Genomic DNA, 25,930 nt, shown 5'->3' on the forward strand with positions numbered 1-25,930 from the left:
TACTGTCCGAAAAATACATAGGTTACTAGATAGTAATCCTCTTGGCTTTGTGAGTTCGTTTCCTCACTTGGTTGTTAATTCAGACTGGGAATGAATCTTGGTCCACACAAACTCAGCGTGGCAAACAATACTGTGCTTTTCTGAATCAACGTATCTTGTCCTCGACTGTCTGTGGAACAGGCAGGTTAACCTTGGGTCTCTTTCCCATACCGCCATCCCAAGGTCGTGTCAGAGTTCCAGGCTCCTGCTATGCGTCATGAATTCGGAAGCCCCCCCACCCTGGGTCATCTCATCACACTGATCCCTGCTGCTTCTGGGTCACAGTTGAGAGTGGGGAGGTCACTTTGTCGCAGGAGGAGTCCACGCTCAGCACCCTGCCATTCCTTGGGGCCCCTGCGTGTCTCAGGGCACAGCCAGCGAGCAGGTGTGGCTGTTTGCTGCTCTCAGTGTCATACTCAGCTCTCGTGCAAGAACCTCTTCGTCTGGGGGGGAGTGACTGCTTTCCTCTAAAGCCCTTTTCACCTTAAGAAAGCTGGCCACGGCCTCTCTGATAGAGGGATGCCAGAACCTTCCAGCCACAGGAATGAGAGAAGTTGAGAGAGACAAATGTACTGAGGAGCCTCCTGCCCCAGAGTTGATGTGCTAGCCGCAGCCAGGCGGTGAGTAGGCTCTGCTTCCTATGGTCAGATCCCCACTTTGACATGCCTTCTGCTCATCCTCATGGCTCCACATTTGTGGGTGGCTGTACCCGCTCCAAACTGGGTACATAAAAGGCATTTGTTGCTGGGCTGTTTCCAAAGCCTGTTTGGAAACCTGTTTATTCCAGAAGATTAGCCTTCAAATTCCTAGGCATTTTTTCCATAGATCTTCAGTGAATTCATAAAAGTATCAGGAGAGCTTTCCTCTTCCCTTCTCTGGCAGTGGATGATTTCGTTCTGTTTATATTGCTGTGGGGAGACTCACGTACCTGGCTCACACACACCGTGCACTTCTGTCCTCAGACTTTGTGCTGCAGACGGTTTCACTAACCAGCCACCATCCTTTGCTATTATGTCATCTGCGGCCTGGCCCACAGCACAACTACCGCATCAAAAAATAAAATAGGGACGCCTGGGTGGCTCAGTGGTTGAGCATCTGCCTTTGGCTCAGGGAGTGATCCTGGGGTCCCAGGATCGAGTCCCGTATTGCACTCCCTGCAAGGAGCCTGCTTCTCCCTCTGCCTGTGTCATTGCCTCTCTCTGTGTGTCTCTCATGAATAAATAAATAAAATCTTTAAAAAAAAATAAAGTAAAATAGAAACGTTTGGGAGGTATGTGTGTGTGTGTGTGTGGGGGGGATATATTTAGGATTAAATCGAGAACCCTCAGTATAGCAGGTGGCAAAGCTGGCTCACAGCATTAATAAAACTATGCCCCCTTGGGCAACCAGCAGATGACAGAGGACGGGTAAATGCCTCCTCAACTAGAATTTCAGCACAGGCTGCACATCAAGTATTTATGCAGCAGTGCTTCTTAACCCCGGACAAAAGCATAGGTTTGTGTGGATACTGTTACTGCAGACGTCATTAACGTGCAACTAGCTGAAGAGCTGTTAAGGGTGTTTGGAATGTTGGAAAGTAAACTGTCATGGGGTGAAGTTTGTAGGGGCTGATAAAGTGGCCTCAGTTCCTAACCAGGAACATTTAATCTTGTGACCAGCGTGGCTCTTTAATAGTAGAGACACATAACAGAGGAGGGAGAAGAGAGTTTACAAAAGCAGAGGATAGAAGAACGGATGGTGCAGAAGCTGGTAACCTGGTGTGCTGTTGGCAGAGAGACTGGAGTTACCCTTTGGAGAGAAACATGACTAAGAACACAGTTGGCAATAATTCTGTTACTGAGTCTCTTTTTAGGTCAACAGAGACACATTTGTGTATTACGTTCATAAATGTATCATCCACACATACCAAAGTAGTGGTATTTATTCATACCTGATTTTTCTTTTTTCTTTTTAAAATTTTTTAAAATTAAATTCAGTTGATTCAGTTCATTTCATAATTCAGTTAATTAACATATAGTGTATTATTAGTTTCAGAGGTACGTATTTGATTTTTCTAAATTGAGAGTAAAGCACTATTTTGAAGAAAGAAAATAAATGTTTGAAGTTAACTTTTTTTTTTTTAAGATTTTGTGTATTTATTCATGAGACACACACACACACACAGAGGCAGAGGGAAAAGTAGTCCCTCCCCTACAGGGAGCCGGATTCGGGACTCCATCCCAGGACCCTGGGATCGTGACCTGAGCCAAAGGCAGACACTCAACCACTGAGGCACCCAGGTGTCCCCGAAGTTATCTTTTTGACAGTTTAGCATTAATTATATGGCTTACACAGAGGTGGTCATCCGGTATCTGACCTGAATCTGGACTTTTGTTCCTTTTGACCTGTCACATTATAGTCTCTGGTTTTTGTTTTTGTTTTTCTGTCTCTGATAAATGGATAACTATCATTGACCTGAAGCAGGGAAATAGAATTTAGAGCTGAGAGTTGACAGCATATGGCTGTTGAACAGTTCTGGGAGGTTTCTTAGAGACCCAAAACCAGGCACACATGGGTGGTGTTGGGAGGCAGAGATTGGAAGGGTCTGTGGTCAGTTATATTTGGGGACTGAGATCTGTGCATATGGTGAAGCAAAGAATAAGAGGATATGCAAGGGGAGGTACTTTTATTGGTTTAGGTTAGGCAAGCTAAGGGCACCCCGGTTCTTGACAGCAAAGTCTCTGCTTGTCTGCACTTGCCCTCCTGGTGTCTCCTTGATCCCCTTCAGTCTGTATTCTGTACCAGCACTATTGCAAATTGTCCTCAGGGGAAGAGACCTCCTTACTAGTGGTTTGGTTAAGTGTCATCTTGTTAGTCTGCCATCCACAGCCTGTGCATCACTCATATTTCTCTGGGCTCATGTGCCTCTCCAAGCACACGGTTACTCTCCTGCCTCAGTATCTCCTTCAGAGGTGGTTTTTTCTCTGGGTCCCTTGATCCATTCCTGTGTCTTCTGTCAGCACCCTTAGAACCTTCATTTAAGTTCTAAGCCATCATCTTTCTTGAGGTAAAAGTCTAGCCCTCATCTTTCTTGAGGTAAAAAGTCTAGCAGCCAATTCTTTCTCCACTCTGAGTCATCCCTGTTGCTTGATGAGAGTTTGATCACAAGATGGTTTTCCAAATTAGAACACATTCTCTTTAACACAAAATCTACAGGCATTGGATGTACTTAGAATCCTCTCCTGGAGAAGAGAAGAGAAGACCCCTGGATTGCCTATGTATGGTTTACTCGTTGCTGAGGAAATAAGCTCCTGTATGAGCTTCTTCAGGGAAATGATGGAGTTAATTAAATAAATAAATAAATAAATCTGGGACGCCTGGGTGGCTCAGCAGTAGAGCGTCTGCCTTTGGCTCAGGGCATGATTCCAGGGTCCCGGATTGAGTCCCACATCGGGCTCCCTACATGGGACCTGCCTCTCCCTCTGCCTGTGTCTCTGCCCCCATCTCTCTCTGTCTCTCATGAATAAATAAATAAAATCTTTAAAAGATATATTAAAAAATATAAAAAATCTTACTATCTCAATGTACAAAGGCATATGAATTTCCAAAAGCATTTGCAAAGCTGATCCAAAAAAATACTGGGTTTGTAACACTGAAATGTGGCCAATGTTAAAGTGAAAAACTTAAAATAATTAGAATAATGCCTTTCCAGCTGGCCCCTGAGCTTAATAAACACAAAGCAATGGACAGTGCTGTTAGGACACTGTGTGAGGGTTACAGGGACACAGGCTCACCTGGGCCTTGAAAGAGGAGTTAAGAAAAGCCATCTCTTGCATGGGGGGTGATGGGCACAAAAGCAGGGTCTCAGGGTATGTTCTTTGGAACATAGTAGGGCTTAGCCTGACTAGGACAGACAGTATTTGTTAGGAAGATACAATAAAATATAGCCAGATTTGGGAAGCAGCTGAAAGTCAGTGGAGGAGCTTAAATTTAACAGAAGAGAGTATCATTACCTCCATGGATCCAGATGTAAGAGGATACTAGATTTGGAAACTTGAAGACCAGAAAGGTCTAGATTTGTAGGTGTCCTATAAGGTGGGGCGGGAAGTACTCTGTTTCTCGAGCATCTGTTGTATGCCAGGCACACAATCTCGTAGTTCTTGCTTTTATAGTAACCTGAGGGGTCGATACATTTGTTCGCCTTTTACACGCGACAGACTGAGCTCTGAGGAAAGGTGACTGGTCTAAATTTTGCAGAGTCCCTGGACTGGGATTTTATTTTATTTTATTTTATTTTATTTTATTTATTTTATTTTATTTTATTTTTAATATTTATTTATTTATTTATTCATGGAGAGAGAGAGAGGCAGAGACACAGGCAGAGGTAGAAGCAGGCTCCATGCAGGGAGCCCGACGTGGGACTCGATCCCGGGACTCCAGGATCACGCCCTGGGCCAAAGGCAGGCGCTAAACTGCTGGGCCACCCAGGGATCCCTGGACTGGGATTTTAAATGCAGGGGCATCTGACCTCAAAGCACAATGTGGATGGAGAACATTTTCGTCCATCCTTCATTTTGTAGTTCAGAAAACTAAGACCCAGGGGAGAGAGGACTTTTGGTGACATGAGTAGGAGGACGGGCCCACTTGCTCTTCGAGAGACACCGGGTGGGCAGTGATCTGCTGAGAGAGACCAGGTTCTGGGCCGCTGCTGCAGGCAGCTGGGGGCCCTGCGGTGTTTGGCCAGATGGTGGTGGACCAGAGCGAGCACAGGGCACAGAGCAGTAGGGCATTGCAAGGGAAAGTGGTGCTGGATGGATCTCAGAATTGGGGGCGGGTGGCTTAAAAATAATCCCAAGGTTTTAATCCCAGGGAACCTCCATGCACAGAGAAAATCCTCTGTGGAGCTTGTTTTCAGAGAAAGACCATGTGCTTCTTAGGGAGCGGTCTGACTCTGGAATCTACAAGTCGGTGGTATTGGTGAGCTGACTTGTGTACGTACTGACAAATACAGGAACAGCCGTGGAAGCAAAGGTGAAAGTCTGCGAGGAACCAGCCCTTGCTTGGAAGGGATGGGGATATACCCCAAGAGCGAGCATCCAAGCTTGTCCCCAGAGCAAAGGAGACCCCCGTTTGCATCATCTGTCATTCTGGGCCGTCCCTTCCACCCCACTCGCCCACCCCCACGGAAAACAACTTAACTCTACTGTGATTTCTCTGCTCCCGAGCTGTCTCTAGTGATTGATTCCCCTCCTCTGCAGGTGTCAGGCCTGGCAAGGATATTATTACGCTACCACATCTCCCTCACCAAGATTCCTTTCCTTTCAGCATGATTGTCGCAGTGCTGGTCGGCCTGCTGAATGGTTGAATGGCCTCCATCATCGGGCCACACGAGGGAAATTGTCCACGGAGCTGAAATACTGATCACAGTCATTTTCCGGCCTGCCCTAATTGAGGTAAGGTATACTTTTTTTTCCGTATGGCTGTCCTGAAGCTGTCATGGCTGTGTCCTCTAACTTTGCTTTCTGGGGACCTTAATGCACTCTTTCCCCGTACCTTTTATGCTTTAGTGAGCCTTTCGGATTGCTCTCCATCTGTAAATGTATAGGAGGGCAGGAAAGACTTTTATGAGATGAAATACGAGCAAGCTGCTTGGCTCTGAAGAATAAAGGGGAAAATGTATGACTCTTCAGATTAAATCAGTGAAAGTACCCTATTTCCATAAACACAGTATGCAGAGAGTGGATTATATTAGAGAAACTTAATAGATGGAAAGGAGTGTTATTAAGGCCACTTGAAAAAAGTAGAGGTAGTTCAATATTAATATATTGCTGGCTTTATTCAAGTAAAGAGAATCTAGAAAATAAATTTAAAAGAAAAGTCTCTGCTTCCACTTCTAGAGATAATCTCTGTTAGAATTTGGTGCACTACTCATAATATTTATATCACAAATATTTGTAATGATGTGTGTCTGTGTGTGTTAACTGTGGTAACTTGTCTGATATTTGCAAACAAGTAACACTGATCACACGCTTGCTTTATGCCAGGCTCTATCCCAAGCACTTGACATATATTAATTTATGAATTCTCACAAGCTGGTGAAGTGAGTCTTTTGTTATCCCCACTTAAACATAAGAAAACTGAGGTGCAGAGAAATTAAATAATGTGCCCATGCTCACACAGCTGGTAAACCCGCTCAGAACTTGAACTAGTCAGATAAGAAAGCCCCACCAATGGGCTTTTTTCCACATACCTCTTTTCCTTAAGAATATGTTATTCCTTTTTCTATAGCATCATTTTAAGTGTGCACTGTTCACGTATTTGGCGATGCAATGACTCCCCTACCCTGTCTCCTTATGTGCAACCTTTGCGCACATCCATGATGATCTCCCCGGGGCATACTGCTCTGAGTGGCTTGGCTGAGTCAGCAGTAATGTGGGAATGTATCGTTCACCTTTCAATTCACTCTACTAATGGTCTTCTCAACAGGTTGTACCAGTTTATATTCTCACTAGTGGTATATGGAAGTGCCTGATGACCCTAAGCCCTCAGCAACTTTGGTAGCTTAGCAATTTGAATAGTTTTGTTTTCCAGTTTTGTTTATTTTCCAGAAGATTCCAGGTGTCCTTGTTCATATACACATTTTCACCTCTATACTCTAGAGCGGTGATCTCATGCTTGGCTTCTCTCTCCCCACTTCTGTCCTTGGTCACAAAGGAGTTGTAGGACAGTGGATAAGAAGGACATGGTCCCTCGAGCTGGATGCCTGGGTTTGAATCACAGCTGTATTCTCTGCCTCCATTTTCCCATCAATACAATGGAAATAATACTAAAACCTCTCATACCATGCTGCCCGGTGATAGCTGATGTAAGGTACTTGAGAACAGTGCCTGACTCTTGGTATGTGTCCAGTTAATTATTGGCTAGGACTGTCTTCCAGAAGTCCATGCTCAGGGGTGCCTGTTAAGCGTCCAAATCTTGATTTCAGCTCAGGTTGAGATCTCAGAGTTGTGAGATTGAGTCCCACTTCAGGTTCCATGCTGAGCGTGGAGTCTCCCTCTGCCCCTCCTACTCATGCACTCGCTCGCTCTCTCTCCAAAAATAAATAATCTTAAAAAAAGGTCCATATTCCTAAAATTAAAAAAAGGTTATACTTGTTTGGATGACATATGATTATGATCAAATTTGCAATTCACAGTAGCATCTAACATGCTCACATTGTTGTATCGTTAGTGTTGACACCGTGAGCAGCCTAAAGGTCGCAAATAGCTGTCTCTGCTTCGGTGGGTGCTGACAGGTCACAGGTAATGAGGAGACAGTAATAACAGGCATGTGAAGTAAGTAGAATGTGAAGGTGCTTTATGAGCTCAGAGAGCACTTTCCCACGCATTACTTCCCTGGGTCCTCACAGCACAGCTGTGAGGAGCTGGAGCAGCTGTTATTAACCTCGTTTTATAGAGGAGGAATGAAGTGACTTGTTCACTTAAGGTCATGGAAATGGTCAGTGGCAGAGCTGGGTGTGTCCTCAGGCTTTCTGACTGCAAACCCTTACTCTGGGTGCTTCGGGACATAATGAAGAGGAAGGGAGGAGGAAGGAAGGACAAAAGGATGGAGGATGTAGACTCAGATGCTTTGACTTAGAAAGGAATATGTGAGGGGGCTCAAGTCTTAGGACCTGAACGTAACTCCTGAATGGAGAAAGAGAAAGCATTTGTTAGGATTAAGAGCAGGGGGCTTGCAGTTTCCGATCTGAGAAAGAGGATCTATTCAGAATAGTCTATGTGTGAAGTGTACCAGGGAATCCGAAGGGCTGCCAAAGATCTCAAGGCAGAGGAAGCAAGACCCAGATAATGTCACTCAGAAGTTAAGTGGCCGTATTTACACACTCTTGTCATGTGGTGCGGGATGTTTTAATGAGTGCATGGGCAAGCAATGGATCTCAGTTTTGGGTTCCAGAAACCTTGTTGAGGGCTATGCTTATTGTCAGGTGCTGGATAAGTGAAGCGAGGAGAGAGTAAATGACTTCTTAATCTGTGAAATGAGGTTTTAGACTACATAGATGCTTCTAGAAGTCCCTTTCTACTGCACCATTTCCTGATTCAGCTGCAGTCTACACTGAGTCTCCTGTTTATGACTGTCTCTGCTAGATGGGTGAGCCTTTCTACGTTAGGATCTAGATACTTTTTTTGCTTACTATTTTTTTAAAGATTTTATTTATTTATTCATGAGAGACACACAGAGAGAGAGAGGCAGAGACACAGGCAGAGGGAGAAGCAGGCTCCATGCAGGGAGCCCAACGTGGAATTCAATTCCAGATCTCCAGGATCACGCCCTGGGCTGAAAGCAGCGCTAAACCACTGAAGCCACCTTGGCTGCCCTCTTTGCTTACTATTAAAAGCAATTATATATATATATATATATATAGAGAGAGAGAGAGAGAGAGAGAGAGAGACTGTAGAAAAATTAAAGATAGGCAGATAAATAAAAAAAGATTTAACATGCATAATCCGGGATCCCTGGGTGATGCAGCAGTTTGGCGCCTGCCTTTGGCCCAGGGCACGATCCTGGAGACCCGGGATCGAATCCCACGTTGGGCTCCCGGTGCATGGAGCCTGCTTCTCCCTCTGCCTGTGTCTCTGCCTCTCTCTCTCTCTCTCTCTCTCTCTCTCTCTCTCTCACTGTGTGCCTATCACAAATAAATAAAATAAAAAAAATTTAAAAAAAACTTATTAACATGCATAATCCTACCACCATTAATACCCACTGTTAATGTTCTTCCAAAGGTTTTACTATGCCTAAATAAGATAAAAAAATCTTATTTCTTATTATTAAAATGTAATTGGGGATCCCTGGGTGGTTCAGTGGTTTAGTGCCTGCCTTTGGCTGCCGTGATCCTGGAGTCTGGGGACTCCCTTTGCCTGTGTCTCTGCCTCTCTCTCTCTCTCTCTCGTATGTGTGTCTCTCATGAATAAATAAATAAAATCTTTTAAAAAAAAAGAAATGTAATTGACATACAGTGTTAAATTAGTCTCAGATATACAACATACCGATTTGACAATATATTTACATTTCTCAGTGCTCACCACCGTCTGTCACCATACAACATAAATGTCAATGCATATCCTCCTAGCTGTGTTTGAGGCTGCTCTTAATAATCTTTAATGTAAATTCAAGAAATACATTTTTGATATAAGTTGAAAAATCTGAACAAGTTTACAAATGCCACTGACAGTATGCAAGAGCTATCTTTCCCACACTCTTCCTAATAGTAGAGTAGAATTTAAAAAATAAAAAACACTTCTATCTGGTTTTATGGACAAGTGAACTTTTGTCATGTATTTATAAACCATTCCTATTTCTCCTCCTGTGAATTCTCTGCTCATGTCCTTTGCCCATATCTCTAGAGGGACGTTGGCTTTTTTGTTACTGATTTGCAAGAGTGTTTTTATTGCAAGATATCTTTTATTATTAAAATACTGGGGCAGCCTGGGGGACTCAGCAGTTTAGCGCTGCCTTCAGCCCAGGGCATGATCCTGGAGACCTGGCATCAAGTCCCATGTTGGGCTCCCTGCACGGAGCCTGCTTCTCCCTCTGCCTGTGTTTCAGCGCCTCTCTCTCTCTCTCTCTCTCTCTCTCTCTCTCTGTCTATCATGAATAAATAAATAAAATCTTTAAAAAAATAAAATAAAATATTGTAAGTTTTTATGTCCTTTGCCTTTGAATTATGCATGGTGTTTTTAAAAAGAAGTAAATATTTAATTTTAAGTAGTGAAATCTTTTCCCTGTGGTTCCCATATAGACTGACTAGGAAGCAGGAATGTCTGTAACCACACACCCCCTCCCCCCCGCCGCAGACTGCCCTGCCCTTTACATGGCGGAATGACCTCTTTCAAGCGTCCTCCTTTCTCAGCACACCCCAGCCTGAGCTGTCACGGCAGTGTCCTTACCATGACCTGGCTCTGCCTGCCCTCCAGCCTCACCTTTGTTAGGCTCTGTCCAGGTGTTCCAGCACCCCTGGCCTCCTTTCCATCATGGACCATCCCAACCTCTTACCTGCCCCTGGGACTCTGCAGGTGCTGTTCCTTTTTCTTGAACATGTGCTTGTGTATGTGAACACACACATGCACGCATGGACACACAGTAGCGCCTGTGTTCACACATGGTACTTGCAGCTGACTCTGTCTCCTTCAGAGAGGCAGTTCCTGAGAGAGAGCCCCACACAGAGCAGGCTGCTTGGGTTCACCTGGCTTCTCCGTTCACCAGCTCCGTCCCCTTGGATGCACTCACCTCTTCCTCACCTGGAGTGTTACAGTCATCATCATAGTAGTCCTTACTTAGCTCAGAGTTGCTGGGAGGAATAAATAGGTGAATTTATGCAAAGGTCATAGACATTGACCCCACGCACAGAAGTGTACATTAGTGGTTTACTGTCCTGGTCATTTTTCAGTTCTCAGAGATGCTGTCCTGTCCAGCCTTGGTTGGCATTCTCGATCTTGTAATCCCCTTTGGTCCCCTTTGAGACTTACCAGTATGCAATTATTTTGCATCAATTTACTTTGTTCTATTTTCTTCTCTAGCCTGTGGCTCCCTAGGGGCAGGGGCTGAGACTGTTGTCCACACCGAGGTTTCTGGTGCTTTGCATGGAGCATTTGTCGAAAGAATGAATGACTATCATCATATCCAATCAGAGACTGCATTGAAATTCACCTACGTTGTATTCTTGTGGTTTGATGGTTTTATTTCACATTTTTAAATATTTCATCTGTGTGAAACTTAATTTCAAGTCTGGTTTGAAATATGAATGCAGAATTTTTTCCCCCACATGAGGTAGCGCATTGCAATTTTTGTTATTATTTTTTTTTAAGAGAGCTCCGACCCAAATTCCTTTGGGACTCTGATGTTTTTTCTTTTGTTTGTTCGTCTCTCCTTTGTTCATCATCCTTTTACAAAAAGTAAATGCAGAAACTGTTCCTTGATTTCAACCAATTCCTCATGAGTATAATGACCTAGTACCAGGAAAGATGCTCCTGGGGTCACTTCCCATGTCCTGTCTTCCAAAGAGGAAGGAAGACATGGTGTTACTGATTCTCAGACATGTTCCATTGTTCATTACCTAATGCTCCTGAACCAGCTAGATAGTTTAGGCAATGCTGTTTTAGATGTTCTGTCTCCCATTTTAAAAAAAATTACTGAAATCTTGAAACTTCCACATTCCACTGACTAAATTATTTTCCCTTAATTGCCTCTTGCATTTAGATGAGGGACAAATATGCCTTGGCCGACTATGTATTCTAATTTTTGTTTTGGAAAGACTGGTCACTATTCTTTTCCATATTTTACCTTTCATGATTAAAATTAGTGACAAAAACAAGACATACCCATTGTGATAAAATATGTATACAGAAGGGGCACTTGGGTAGCTCAGTGGTTGAGCATCTGCCTTCGGGGTCCTGGGATCGAATCCCGCATCGGGTTTTCTGCAGGGAGCCTGCTTCTCCCTCTGCTTGTGTCTCTGACTCTCTCTCTCTGTGTCTCATGAATAAATAAATAAAATCTTTAAAAAGAAATATGGATACAGAAAACATGGATACAGTAAAAACCTGACTGGTGGATTGTACCTCCTGGATCACCCCTTAATATAACTAACCACTTCTAAGTTTATAGTAGTATGTCCTATCAGGCTTTTTGTATGCTTAGATCTATACATATGCACACAGGTGCGCGCGCACACACACACACACACACACACACACACTCTCTCTCTCTCCCACCCTTGCAAATACTTGCATGCTTTTTCTGAACAATGTCATAAACCCACTTTCTTGTACACATCAGTGGGCTTTAAAAACATTTGAAGCCTTTGTTTTCTAGCTGGCAGCATGTTAGAGAAGTTACTAATTGATCTTTTCCCAGGCCTTTAAACACCAAGTCCTGCTTAGCTGGTGTGAGTCACTGGATGTAATCTTTCAGAAGGCAGGGGCTCAGGCACACTCAGGAATGTGGTATCATCTGATAAGGATCTCCATCTCACTGCAAAGGAAGAAACAGGGACTTGGGGTGGGGCGGGGAGCCAGCAGGGTGAGGAAGGTTCATGAGGGTACGCATTCAGTGACAATGGGTTATAGAACATGTAGGCTGATGTCTAGGGAGAGGGGCTTGCAGATTGGGGTGCTGTCAAGTTATAGAATTTTTCTCTGTCATTCCCTTCTGCCTTTCTTTTTTCTTTTTTCTTTTCTTTTTTTTTTTTTTTTTTATCCTTAAGAATAGAAGACATCAGTGGGGTGGACTGGGTCACAGGCTGTGTCCTTCACACAGGCAGCAGGAAGCATGCCGCTGACCGGCCTGGGGTCTGATCTATGGAGCTGCAGTCCAGGGACCCGGAGGGGTTTCTGTAAGTGATGGGGACCCCACACCATCTGCAGAATGGCACTTGTTGGGGGGTTTTGCCACCGTGCTTCCTCTCCCCCTTATTGCACCAGAGAGGCCAGTTTCATTGCTTAAGGGGACAATTTACGGCCGTGGGCTTATCTCCTTGTTTTAGCTTTTTATGTTTTTCTGCCGCTTAATAAAATGTGAAGTCACAAAGCAATTAAATAGTCATGTAGTTTCCAGGCAGGAGGTGGAGGAAGGCTACCCGGGGGAGAAACGTGAACATGATTGACAGAGGCTGGCTGGAGATTTACATTGGAAATAACTCGTTCCTCAAAACTTTCTTCATTTCCTGGTGGGAAGTAGGGGGTAAATCATGGACCAGGAGGATGGATGATTAAAAGTGTAGGAGTTATGATTTCTTTTTGACTTTGTAAGTCTCTAAATCTAAACCTTAATGGAGGGTTTTCATTTTAGGGACTCTTGAGGAAGTGATGGAAACCAGCCCTGCCAAGGATTGAAGTGAAGCAGAAACACTGTAAAATCTCTAATTGCTAATAAGCTTCAGTTTGTCTATATTTCATAAAGTGTCTTAAGATCCAATGAAATGAAGTAGAGAAATCATTAGCCTTTTTTTTAATTCCTTAAACTCAGATCCACGAGTGTAGATATTTTTGAATATTTAAAAATACCAGATGAGGTTTCATCTGTTAGAGTCTAGAGTTTTTCTAAGTAGCAGTTAGGAATGTGTAATAATGACACTTATAATCGAACGAAAAATATGGAGAGTCGAGGTTCCCTGTGCCTCTTTTCCCAGCCTCCTCTAATGTAAAAGAAATGCTTTTGATTTAGCCACTTTGTATTTGGTGACCTATTTATTCTCATCAAGAGAATTAACAAGTAAAGATACCATATGTTGAAGTTGTCGTTTCTTATTCAAGAAACATTTTGATTTGAAAGAGTTTTGAATAGCTGCCTTTTGATCTGATGTTCTCTTGTTTCCAGGTAACCCCATTGAAATGGCCAAAGCAAATAGCTTAAATTAAAATGGAGTTTTTGGGGCACCTGGGTGGCTCCATCAGTTAAGCATCTGCCTTCATCTCAGGTCATGATCCCCGGGTCCTGGTATTGAGCCCTGCATCGGGAGTTGCTTCTCCCTCTGCCCTTCTTCCCCTGCTCCTTCTCTCTCTCTCTCTCTCTCTTTCTCTCTCTCTCTCAAATAAATAATCTTTTTAAAAAATGAAAATAAAATGTAGTTTTATTTATTTATTTGGTATCACTTGAGAGAATGAGTAATTTAAGAGTTAATTTATAGGACCCAGAAAATGAGTGGCTCAAAGGACAGTGTTTTTCCTGATTTGAATGTCTGTGGCCATGAAAGCTTTCTGAAGGGGAGACTTCATGCCTCTGCAGGAGCACCCCTGCCCCCTCACTTCACCTCCACAAAAAGATCAAGAACCGGGAAATACACTGCATAGCCATCCTGTTGCTGTTGAGCGTATGCTTCCTGACAGATGACCCCCGAGATTTGTGCTGAGGGAATACGGGCAATGTTAATTTCTAGAGCTTTGGTAAAATGGTAACAAACAGCTTTTATACAAGATCAGTAAATCTTGTATACCCCTGCCCAGGGTCCTGCATGTGGGCCGTGGAGCCTGCGTAGTTCATTTTCTGCCCCTATAAAGGAGGGTGTGGGATTTCTTTAGATGTTGGTCGCTGTGGGCGAAGTCTGGAGAGAGAGAGCTGTGTGACCTCCAGCCCTTATTCTGGGTTGTTTCTCAGGTAGTGGATCATTTTACTGCCCCGGGGCCCGTGTTTAATCATTAGCAGTCACTGGTTTTGAGTATGTGTCATTGCCCCTGGTGACAGTCCCTTATCCACCCAGAGTGCTGCCCAGGTGGAGAAGATGCCCATCTGCATGGGTACCACCGTCTTACTATTCGAGTGGAAGGTAATTCAGTGGGGAATGTTTTTGCTCTTACCCATGTATTACTTCTTTTTGATTGTGTGTCTTCAATGACATGAAATTCACATAACATAAAAGCAAATACTTTAAAAATGAACAATTCAGTGGCATTCTGAATATCACAGTGTTGTATAGCTACCCCGCTCTGTCTACTTCCAAAGCCTTATTACCCCAAAAGGAAACCCTGGACATGAAGCAGTAACTCCCTATTCCCTCCTCCCTCAGCCTCTGGCAACCATTCATCTGCTTGTTGTCTCTCTGAATTTACTGATTCTGGGTGTGTCATATAAATGGAATCGTATAATATGCAATCTTTTGTGTTCGGCTTCTTTCATTTAGCATGTTTTCAGGGCTCATCCATGCCGTAGCATATGGCTGAATAGTATTCTGTTGTATGGATATGCCACAATTTTTAATTTATTCATCTGGGGTTTTTTGTTTGTTTTTGTTTTTGGGGGTTTTTAGATTTTTATTTATTTATTTGAGAGAGAGAGAGCACCAGTAGGGGGCAGAGGGAGAGGGAGAAGCAGACTCCTCACTGCTCAGAGTCTGACCTGGGGCTCCATCCCAGGACCCCGTGATCATGACCTGGGCCAAAGCCAGACACTTAACCAACTGAGCCACCCAGGTGCCCCTATTCATCTACTGATGGACATTTGGATTTTCTCTACCTTTTGATTCTTGTGAATGATGTTGCTGTGAACATGGATGTATAAGTATTTGGGTGCCTGTTTTCAGTTCTTTTAAGTATTTACCTAGAGATGAGATTGCTGGTCACATGCTAATTCTATTTAACTTTTTTGAGAAACTATCAAGCTGTTTTCCATAGACATTGAACCATTTACATTTGTATTCCCATAAGGGTTCCAATTTCTCCACATCCTTGCCAACACATGCTGTTTTTTCCTGTTTTTTTTTCTTTATTGTAGCCATCCCTGTGACTATGGAGTAGTGCTCCATTATGTTTTTTTTTTTAAGATTTATTTGTTTACTTATTTATTCATGAGAGACAGAGAGAGGCAGAGACACAGGCAGAGGGAGAAGCAGGCTCCCTGCAGGGAGCCCGATGGGGGAGTCCATCCTGAATCCTGGGATCATGACCTGAGCCAAAGGCAGATGCTCAACCACCGAGCCACTCAGGCATTGTATCCATTATGGTTTTGATTTGCATGTCTCTAATGACAGATGACATTGATCATCTTTTCATGTGCTTATTAATCATTTGTGTATCTTCTTTAGAGAAACGTCTGCTTAAGTCCTTTGCCCATTTTTAAATTAGGTCATATTTAAGAACAATAAATTGGGTTGTCTTTTTGTTGTTGAGTTGTAAGAGTTCTTTGTATATTCTACATACTAGACCCTTGTCAGGTGTATGACTTGCAAATATTTTCTCCCATTCTTGTCTTTTTGCTATCTTGGTAATGTTCTTTGACACACACAAGTTTTTTATTTTGATGAGGTTCAAGTGATTTTTTTTTCTTTTGTTGCTCATGTTCTTGATGTCATATTTAAAAATTGCTGCCTAATCCAAAGTCAGGAAGATTTTATCCTTATGTTTTCTTCTAAGAATTGAGTTTGTGTTTTTCTCTCTTAATCCATTTTGATTAATTTTTATAAGGTATGAGGCTGGGGTCCAACTTAATTTTCTTGCATGTGGTTAGTCATCCCATTTGTTGAAGGGACTCTCTTTCCCCCATTGAATGGCCTTTGCACCCTTTAAAAGAATCAATTGGTCATATGTGTGAGGGTTTATGCTTTGGACCTTTAGTTTTTTCCTCCATTAGTCTGTATATCTGTCCTTACACTGTTTTGACTACTATAGCTATGTAATAAGTTTTGAAATTGGGAAATGTGAATCCTGCAATTTTGTTCTTTTTCAGTATCGCTTTGGGTATTTAGAGCTCCTTCCAGTTCCATCTGAATTTAACCATCAGTTTTTCTATTTCTGGGGCGGGGGGAGGCTGTTGTTGGAATTTGATACAGATTGCACTGAATCTCCAGACGGTAGTATTACTCTCTTGACAATATTAGTCAGAACTAATGACTGTCCAGTTCATGAACACTTGCTGTCTTGCCATATTTTACATCTATCTTGTTCAGCATTGTTTCATAGTTTCGGTGTATAAGTATTTCACCTCTATTAAATTTATTCTTAGATATTTTATTCTTTGGATGCAATTGTAAACAAATCTGCCTCCTTGATTTCCTTTTCCAATTGTTCCTTCCTGATGTAGAGAAGCACAACTGCCTGTGTGTTGTTTTTATTTTTAAAAATTAAAGTTAAAATAATTATCTCTACTGGTTATTTTAAAAATGCCTTAGGATGGGGCACCTGGGTGGCTCAGTTAAGCATTCAACTCTTGATCTCAGCTCAGATCTTTTTTTTTTTAAGATTTTATTTATTTATTCATGAGAGACACAGAGAGAAAGGCAGAGACATGGGCAGAGGGAGAAGCAGGCTCCCTGTGGGCAGCCCGATGCCAGACTTGATCTCAGGACCCCGGGATCATGCCCTGAGCTGAAGGCAGACGCTCAACCACTGAACCACCCAGGTTCCCCTCAGCTCAGATCTTGATCTCAGGTTCATGAGTTTAAGCCCACATTGGCTTCCACACTGAGTGTGGAACCTACTTAAAAAAATGATGTAAGAACCCCACTACCCCTCCATATATTTCTGTTAAGTTTGATATGTATCTTTGCATATATTTTCTATACATACACATACAAATAAACCTTCTTCCTTTGGGTAGACTCATAACATACTTTGTCTACATTTTAAATTAAGTGTAGATTATGAGTATCTTTCTAGGTCAGTACATCTAGATTTACATTATTCTTTTTTAAATGCTACAGAGTATCCTGTTGTACAGATGTACTATACTTGAAGAATGTTCTTTTAATGAGCATTTGATGTGTTTTCAGTTTTTTCTGTTACAAACAATGCAACAGTTAACAGTCTTGTACCTGTTTTGATACATATTTGTGTGTGTCTTGAAGGTAATTTCCCATGAGCAGAATTGCTGAGGCAAAGAATAGACATGTAATATCTTTTGGTGGATGACAGTGTTTTTGTTTTGTTTGTTTATTTTGGGCATAGATACTACCTACCCTTATCTAAGACCTCACAGTGAGTAGTTAAATGCTTCGGAAAAAAATGTGAAAATGAGGCTATGTCTAGCCCTTCTTATTCTCTGTGCAATGTGGTAACACATAATCTCAATAAAATGTAAATAATGAAACCCTGTTGGGTATGTTTATGAGCTATGCGAGCAGAGTGTTTTTAAATGTGTTGTTAACCCAACTAAATGTTGTTAGGTGAGGAAGCAGCTAGGAGCACAAACGTGCCTCCTGGGCTTTTCTCTCTCTTACCTGCTGTGCACCCCACCCCACTCCTAACCTGTCTCTCATTATCTACCCCCGCCACACACACACACCATTGCTGGCCATCATTCCTAAAGATCTTTTGCTTGTCGATAGAATCTGTGAATACCCAGTGTTCTCTTCTCTGGCAAAGTCCAAGAAAGACCAGTTTGGGAATTTGCTAACACATTCTGGAGGCAAAGACTTTGTTTTTGTTTAAGTCTAACTGAGAAGCTGATCTAAAGCCCAGAAGGCAGACCACATCCATTTTGAAAGAGGGTCACCCTGATGTTCTGGTTGGGGGAGGGGGGGTGTTAGTCTCACATCTCACATCTCTCTCTGTGCTTTTCCTGTGGCTAAGTGAAACAGAGGAAGATGCTTTTGTAAAAGGCCCAAAGAAGAGAAAGTCAAATGGAAGTGAGGAATAAGAGCAAACTCTGTTGCTTTCCATTTCCATCCATTTTTAAAAATCTTTTATTTTGGGATGCCTGGGTGGCTCAGTGGTTGAGCATCTGCCTTCAGCTCAGGTCATGATCCCGGGGTCCTGGGATCGAGTTCTGCATCAGGCTCACTAGAGAGAGCCCGCTTCTCCCTCTGCCTATGTCTCTGCCTCTTTCTGTGTGTCTCTCATGAATAAATAAATAAAAATATTAAAAAAAAAGATTTTATTTATTCATGAGAGACACAGAGAAAGGGAGAGTGAGAGACACAGACAGAGGGAGAAGCAGGCTCAATGCAGAGAGCCTGATGCGGGATTCAATCTGGAGACTCTGGGATCATGCCCTGAGCCCAAGGCAGACGCTCAACCACTGAGCCATCCAGGCGTCCATAAAATCTTTTTTTTTTTTTTATACACCTTTTATTTTGAAATAATTTGAGACTTGGGGAAAAGTTGCGAGGAGAGCACAGAGTTCACACGTACCCTTTGCCCAGCTTCCTTCGGTGTTAATATCTTACAGAACCACGTGTAATGATCAGAATCAGATTTAAATTGCTGTAGTACCTCTGGCTACACTACAGGCCTTTATTAGCCTCCCTTCCAGTTTTCCACGAATATCCTTTCTCTGTTCTAGGATCCAGTGCAGGGTCCCCATTGATGTGAGTTGTTCTGCCTCCTGAGACTCCCACAGTTCTTTAATTTTCCCTTATTTTTCCTGATCTTAATACCTTTAAACAGTACTGGTTAGTTCTTTGGTTGAAAGAGATTTCCTGAATTGGAGGGTATTCTGATGTCTTCTGACATTTACTTGTGAGGCAATGAGTGGTTCCTTGATGTCAGTTTTTCTTATCGGTGGTGATGCTAATCGTGATTGCTTAATTCACATAGTATCTCCTGGTTTCTTCACTATAAAGTTGCTGTTTTGATTAATAAATTAGTCTCTTTGTAATTAATAAATATCTCAGGGGTAGATCTTTTGAGTCTTTCAGTGATCTTGTTTCTTCTCAAGCTTCCATGCACTGATTTTAGCATCCATTGTGGGTCTTGCCTACAATAATTATGATGTGCTATTGGCCTAAGAACCTTTTGGTATCTCCTTCATTTCTTATACATTTATTTATTCATTCTTACATAAGGAGGAGCTGTCCTCTTATATATCCATCAGTGTGGACTCATGGATAGTTATTTTAGTCTAATGGCTCTAATCCAGTGCTGTCATTATTGATTTTGTTACTCACATTGCTCTAGCTTTGGCCATTGGCAGTTCTTTCAGATGGGCCCCAATGTCCTTTGATATGTTCTATCCTTTTTCCAGGGCTTTCTGACTTTGTGACACCTCCAGATTTTCCAGAGCCATCTTGTAGTTTTCTTGCTCTAGCCCTGGAGTCAATCACTTCTTCAAGGAGGCTGGATCCTTCTGGTGGAGAATGGTATTGAGAAACCAGTATCTGTGTGGGGTGTGTACATCGTATCTGGTCTATCATTGCATAAATCTTCCATCGGTTTTGAAGTAAGCTGTTCCCCGTGAGCACAGTTGTGGCAGGCCTGAAACTTGCTCTCTTGACTCTGTTGGGCAGTTAATCATTTTGGTGTAAAATCATTCTGATCAGACCATGTAATGGTGGGTCATTAAAATCAGTTGCACATAGAGAGCTGTAGACAAATAGGTATCTGGACTGTAAATGGAATGGGTTAACTTTTTTGTGGAAAAAAACATTGTTACATTGAAAGGCTGGTGTCAGCATCCAGACATTCCTAACATTCCTTTAATAATCTTTCATGGACTTTTCACTCTCACTTTTAGCCCATGCCATATTTTAAGGTAATAAGAGTAACTCTTGGTCTTTCTGTTAGTTATAGAAGCTAAATACTACCTGATATATCCCTATTAGAGTGTTTTATACAATGTCTAAGTACAGATTGATTATTCCTATAATAAATTATGTTTGCATGGATATTACATGGCACAAAACTTTTGATAAATTAGTTATGTCTTTATAATTTTATTTATGAAATCTTATAGTCAAGCTATTGATAAAATATTTTTATTACTTATGAGCATTGAAGGTCTCTTTTTCTTGGAGAGTCAGTGTAATTTCTTTGCTGCTTTTTGTTCTTTCAGAAGAGGGCTTGCCTAGATGAGATTCCAGTGTGACTCTTTTTTTCCTCTGTAATTTTTCCTGTTCTGTTACTACATCTCAGCTCTTTTGACCACCAGTTTCTGTGAAAACAAAGCATGAAGGTAAGGCACATTTTACATGTGATTGGTGGTAGGATTATAATAGTTACAAAGTGTATCTGTCTGCAGCGATGAGGATCTTGAGGGTTTTTGCTGTATTTCAGAGCTCATTCTTGGGTCTAACCACCTGTTTCTTGTATATGGAGAAAGTGTTTCTTGTTCCTCTTTGGAAGTATAGATGGAAAAGTGAGTTTATATCAGAATTTAAGAAGGTGAATCTCTTTCAGGGACATTTTCCTTTTGACTTTGTCATTTTGTAAGAAATTTCCGTATTCTTCCCACCCTTGATATACTTCAGTTTGAGAGTGAGGTTAGGTACAATGTGGTAAAAACCCCAGCTGGTCAGTTAAAGCCTGGTGGTGTCATGTTTTGAAAATATGCCTGGCTGACTCTGACCTCTAAATGTGTAAATTATCTTTGCAGTAAGAGGCCTTGAAGTAGTTTTGGTAACTAATCATTATATGATCATTCAGCCGGAAGAATTTGCTAGAACAGCTAATGTATCTTGCATCCAATTTAAAGGTTAGGAGTGTATGACTGTAACTGTGGTTGTGTAGAGAGACACCCACTAACATTTGGTATTTTTTTACTATCATCTTTACCTTTCTCTTGTTCTGGGACAGAGGAATATTTTACCTACTATATTAACAATTAGCAGGTCCTATTATTAATTAAAAGGATAAATGGACTTAACTTTTTTCTCATTTGAAACTTTCACCTTACCATGATCTCAGAGTCTTGGGATGGAACCCTGCATCAGGCTCTGCACTCAGCTGGGAGTCTGCTTCTCGCCCACTCTCTCTGCTCCTTTCCACCCTCTCTAAAATAAATAGAATGAATCTTTAAAAAAAAAATTTCACTGTACCATGCCTGATTTTTCTTTTTTTCCACTAAGTGATGGTTGAAGAGGTGGGTGGCATGTCAGTGGCCCTTGAACTTAGCAAAAAGCTTCCTTATCCTATAGAATCTTCACTTTGGGGGACCAATTCATTGATGCATTAGTGTCTAAGGTAACAGAGCTAATATTCAAAGCACCAAACAACTAGTGTTCTAATTACTCTGATTATTGATTCCATCTCTTTTCTGGAGATACAGCAAATGTTAACAGCGATGCTAATCCTAACCACTTATTGAATCATCACTCTGTGCCAGACAGTGTGTGGGATAATTTGCCAATAGAAGCCTCCTAATACGTTAAGTGACTTGGGGCACTGAGATGCCTCAGTCGGTTAAGCATCCAACTCTCTATCTCAGCTTAGGTTTTGATCTCAGAGTGGTGAGTTCAAGCCCCTCATTGTGCTCCACACTGGGCATGGAGCCTACTTAAAAAAAAAAAAAAGAATAAAAAATGTTAAATAACTCATCCAAGATTACACAGAGAACAGCTTGGGTTTTGTCGAAGGTTAGTGCTCATCACATATAGCCCCCCCCGCCCCCCCGGTGCTGCTGCCTTAGCTCCAGAGATCGTCATCAAAGTGGAAAAACTTGACCCTGAGCTAGACTCCTGATCTCACTTGCCATTATTTTGTATGTTCTCATCACATCAGGGAGGACATGGGAGATGGACTGAGGTGTTTTGGACCACTTTTAATTTTCTTTGTATCACAAGGAAATAAACCATACGTTTTAGTTTTTCCTTAAAAAAAAAAAGTGGTTGTCCTCATGTCACTAAAGAGGAAGATGCCTTTAGGATCACCTTTCCCTCAAGGTATTTTTAAACTTTTGAGATACTTCAAAGTATTTTCTAAACAATTATCTTTTTAAAAGAGGTTCTGCTCCCAGCGTGGAGCCCCAAACATGGGGTTAAACTCAAAACCCTGTGATCAAGACTTGAGCTGAGATCAAGAGTCATATGCTTCACCAACTGAGCCACCCAGGAGCCTCATTTTTTAAAAAATATTTATTTATTTATTTATTTATTCATTCATTCATTCATTCATTCATTCATTCATTCATTCATATGAGACACACAGAAAGAAGCAGAGACATAGGCAGAGGGAGAAGCAGGTTCCCTGTGGGGAGCCCCACACAGGACTCCATCCCAGGACCCTGGGATCACCACCAGAGCCAAAGACAGATGCTCAACCACTGAGCCACCCAGGTGCCCTATTTTTTAAATGATTCTTAATGCTAGGTGTTTGGGGGTTCAGCTATTGTTATACCTTTAGTTTCTAAACAAAATATTGGAGATAAAGGTAGTTGCTCCCAAATGATGCAGTCATACATTTTCTTGAAGCAAAGTATGACTTCTCTTTTAGACTTTCTTGCTTTCCTGTAAGTAGAAACTTTAGGGCTGGGAGCATTACATTTAATGGCAGAAAGGATAAAATAGTGAACATGACTTTATATAGACTGTGAAGATGAGGCAGTTGTAACTACCTTGACCTTTGGTGGGAATGCCCCTGGGTCACCCTGCCCCCAGCAATGTTGTATGGAATTTGGATTTAGGAAGCCCGGCAAATGATGCAATTGGGAACTTATCTGGAATAAATAAAAAGCCCTAAGTTCAACCTCCCTTGCATTTATCCTTCCTGAATCTCTAAGATGTGAGCCTCTGATTATACTGGGCTCATAATGAGATCATCCATGGAAGAAGGAAGTCTTGAGACAGGAGGGTGGATCTTCCTCCAGCAGGTAATTAAAAACCTGCCTTACAGGTTCTGGAAAAGTGGGGCCAGAGGTATTGGGCATAAGATGTAAAAGGGTTTTGCTGAATGATGGATGATTGGGACTTCAAGGAGCTCTCCAGCTTCCATAGTCTTCAAGTTCTCTTCTTAACCTAAAAAGAGACATGGGGGACACTTTATGAACAAGGCAATCACAAATAACTTGAACTCTAAAGGACCGTATTTGGCTATGGGTTTGGGTGTAAAGTCATCATGTGACTTTCACGTGAGGAACACTTAGATGAGGAGCCAGAAAACGAATTGTCAGAATTTTAAGCTGACTGTGCCTGCCTCTGAGGTGGGTAACAGGAGCACTTATTTCAAGCTGATATTTCAGAGAATGACCTTGTCACAGTACTAACTATGGAAGAAAGGGTCGTACTGGTAAGAAGCAGTAGGTCCTGGTCTGTTTTTTTCGTTGGTGGTGGGAAATCTCCTGTTATCACCTTGTCTCTTAAATCACACTTCTAGAAGTGTCTAGAAAATGAAATTGCAAAAAACAAACAAACAAACAAACAACAACAACAACAAATGAAATTTTAGGAGAAATGAAATTCGTTGTTCTAATCGAATATGTGCTATTTGCAGATGCTTAAAAATCTGGGGGGCATTGGCATAAGTAGAACACACTGGAGCCGGCTTTCCTGAAGTTGGATGCATTCTAACGTGGAAGACCTCTTATCGTTGGAATTTTCTTGTTTTAATTTTTTCTTTTTTAAGCGTGGAGCCTGCTATGGGGCTTGAACTCACAACCCTGAGATCAAGACCTGAGCTGAGATCAGGAGTCAGATACTAAACTGACTGAGCCACCCAGGCATCCCTAGAATTTTCTTGTTTCAAGACATTGGGATGCCCTGGCCCCAGTGCAGTAAGATGCTCACATGCTCCTGGGAGAGGATTGCATTCTGCTCTCCTTCCCCCATGCAGGGCAGGGCAGGTGAGAGTAGGCCTCAGATAATGGGCATTTGTGGAATAACAGAGACCACTTTCCCTCTACCTCCCCTTGTGGTTCTCATCCTCTCTTCATTGATATGTTTGCACTCCTTGACTTGTCCTAACCTTCCTGTTTACTGAATCCATTAATAAGCCGAGGTTTACAGAGGTCAGCTTTGAGGATAAGGCTTTCTGGATGATTTAAACTGATGGTTTCAGATAGGGTGTGTTTTAAGCAGGTGTGGAATTGCTAGTTAAGCTTCTCTACATCTGTTTTCAGGAATTTGAACTAAAACAACAATGTTACATTAAAGTGATTAAAAGGATTCCCAGCCATTGGTCATTGGGAATGCTGTTTGATGATTTCTGAGGTAGTGAGGCTCTTCTGGCTGCACATTTAATGCTGGAGAATTTAAAGATGAATGTTACATGATACTATTAATGTAAACTAAAAATGTTAATTTCAACTTACTTAAATTCACATTGCCTTGTCAATGTGTATCCAGAAATTTTTAAAATTGGAGCCATGGTTCATCTGCTTGTATATTTTTTCCCTCTAAACTATTATATGAACATTTCCACAAATGGGCAGAAGTCATATAGTGGTCATTTTTATTAGGAACATATCCCATTGTGCTGATGTACCATGGGTCTTGCTAAGCTGGCCTCTGGTGTTGGATATCGAGTCTTTTTCTAGTTTTCTCTATGACAAATACTAAGGGTCATATAGAAAGGGCCATTCTTGCTATGGTGATTGTTGCACATCTGCTGAATATGTGCCAGGCATGATGTCAGATACTGTGGCACATGAAACAAAGACAATTGAGATACAGAGTGCCGTGGGAGGTGAGAGAGTAAGGGATGCTTTCTGTCTAGTGAGATGAAGGAAGGCTGCCTCGAAGAAGGGTATTTGATTCTGGGTCTTGAAGAGTAGTAGTAAGAATGGCAAATATGAGGAAACAACCCCCAAGCAGTGGAATGAGCAATTGCAGAGTAGTGTGGCTGGAGTGTGTTGGATCCATCTCCTAAAGAGGCCAAAATTCATTTCGCAAAAAATATCTCACTATAAGAACATGTCCTAATATGTTTTGGAAAGAATATATACTATAAGTATGATTAAAATGTTGCCAAAGAAATGCTTTATAGGTAAATATATTGCTTGAGGCATAACTTCTAATTGCCAATCACTTTTTGGTCTTCCCCAATGGTGACTCTATAGACTAGTCATATGAGGGAGTCTTAATACCTGATTTCCAGGGGATGGAAGACAGGCACTGGGAACTATGCCACCTTGCATAAAATATAGGAAGTCACCAACATATGTACAAGCAACTGGAGCTCATTGAATTATTCTTGTGTCGACCAAGCATTTTGTGGGTACAGCCTAAGTACCTAGATGGGCCAGTTCTAGAACAAAAGAAAGAAGACTCCATCACTCAAGGAAACTAATGGATTAATTGAAGAAAGAACCACAATAAATGACCACAGCAGTAAAAACAAAATCTCAACAGTCTGTTATGCTCTTTGAAATTATACACAGGATACAATGGAGGCCCAGGGAAGAAGCATCTAGCCCTAACCAGTAGGGGATACCAGGGAAGACTTCCAAAAGATGAGGTGTCTACACAGGGTCTTAAAGAGTGGGACAAAAGGCAGAAGGAGACCTTGTGTGGTAGGCAGAATGATCAACCTAGGCAGAGGCATGGAAATTAAAGAACATAAACGCTAGGGGGAAAAATTGTACGTATGTATATGCATATACTGTTCTCTGCAGATGAAGAGGCCATGCATGGCTGTGAATTCCATGCCATAGGAAAACTCTCAGGGTAAAAAAAAAAAGAAGAAGAAGAGACATCAGATTCACCCAAAAAGTGAAAGGGATGCTTCATTCTAGTGATGCTGAGCATAGTGCCAGGGAAAAGAAGGGGTGGAGAAGGAGACTC

The 25,930-nt window shown here is 41.9% G+C and overlaps 1 protein-coding gene across 3 annotated transcripts in view; it reads left to right on the forward strand.

The window, feature by feature from the left end:
* Positions 1 to 25,930, forward strand: part of KANK1 (KN motif and ankyrin repeat domains 1) — a 207,786-nt gene that overhangs the window by 63,387 nt on the left and 118,469 nt on the right. For all 3 annotated transcript variants that reach the window (XM_055309578.1, XM_055309579.1, XM_055309577.1), the window contains exon 2: positions 5,344 to 5,471. The gene's annotated coding sequence lies outside the window, so the exon portion shown is untranslated. The remainder of the gene's footprint in view (positions 1 to 5,343; positions 5,472 to 25,930) is intronic.

Source organism: Nyctereutes procyonoides, unplaced genomic scaffold, assembly GCF_905146905.1.
Source record: "Nyctereutes procyonoides isolate TBG_1078 unplaced genomic scaffold, NYPRO_anot_genome, whole genome shotgun sequence".
Taxonomy (NCBI): domain Eukaryota; kingdom Metazoa; phylum Chordata; class Mammalia; order Carnivora; family Canidae; genus Nyctereutes; species Nyctereutes procyonoides.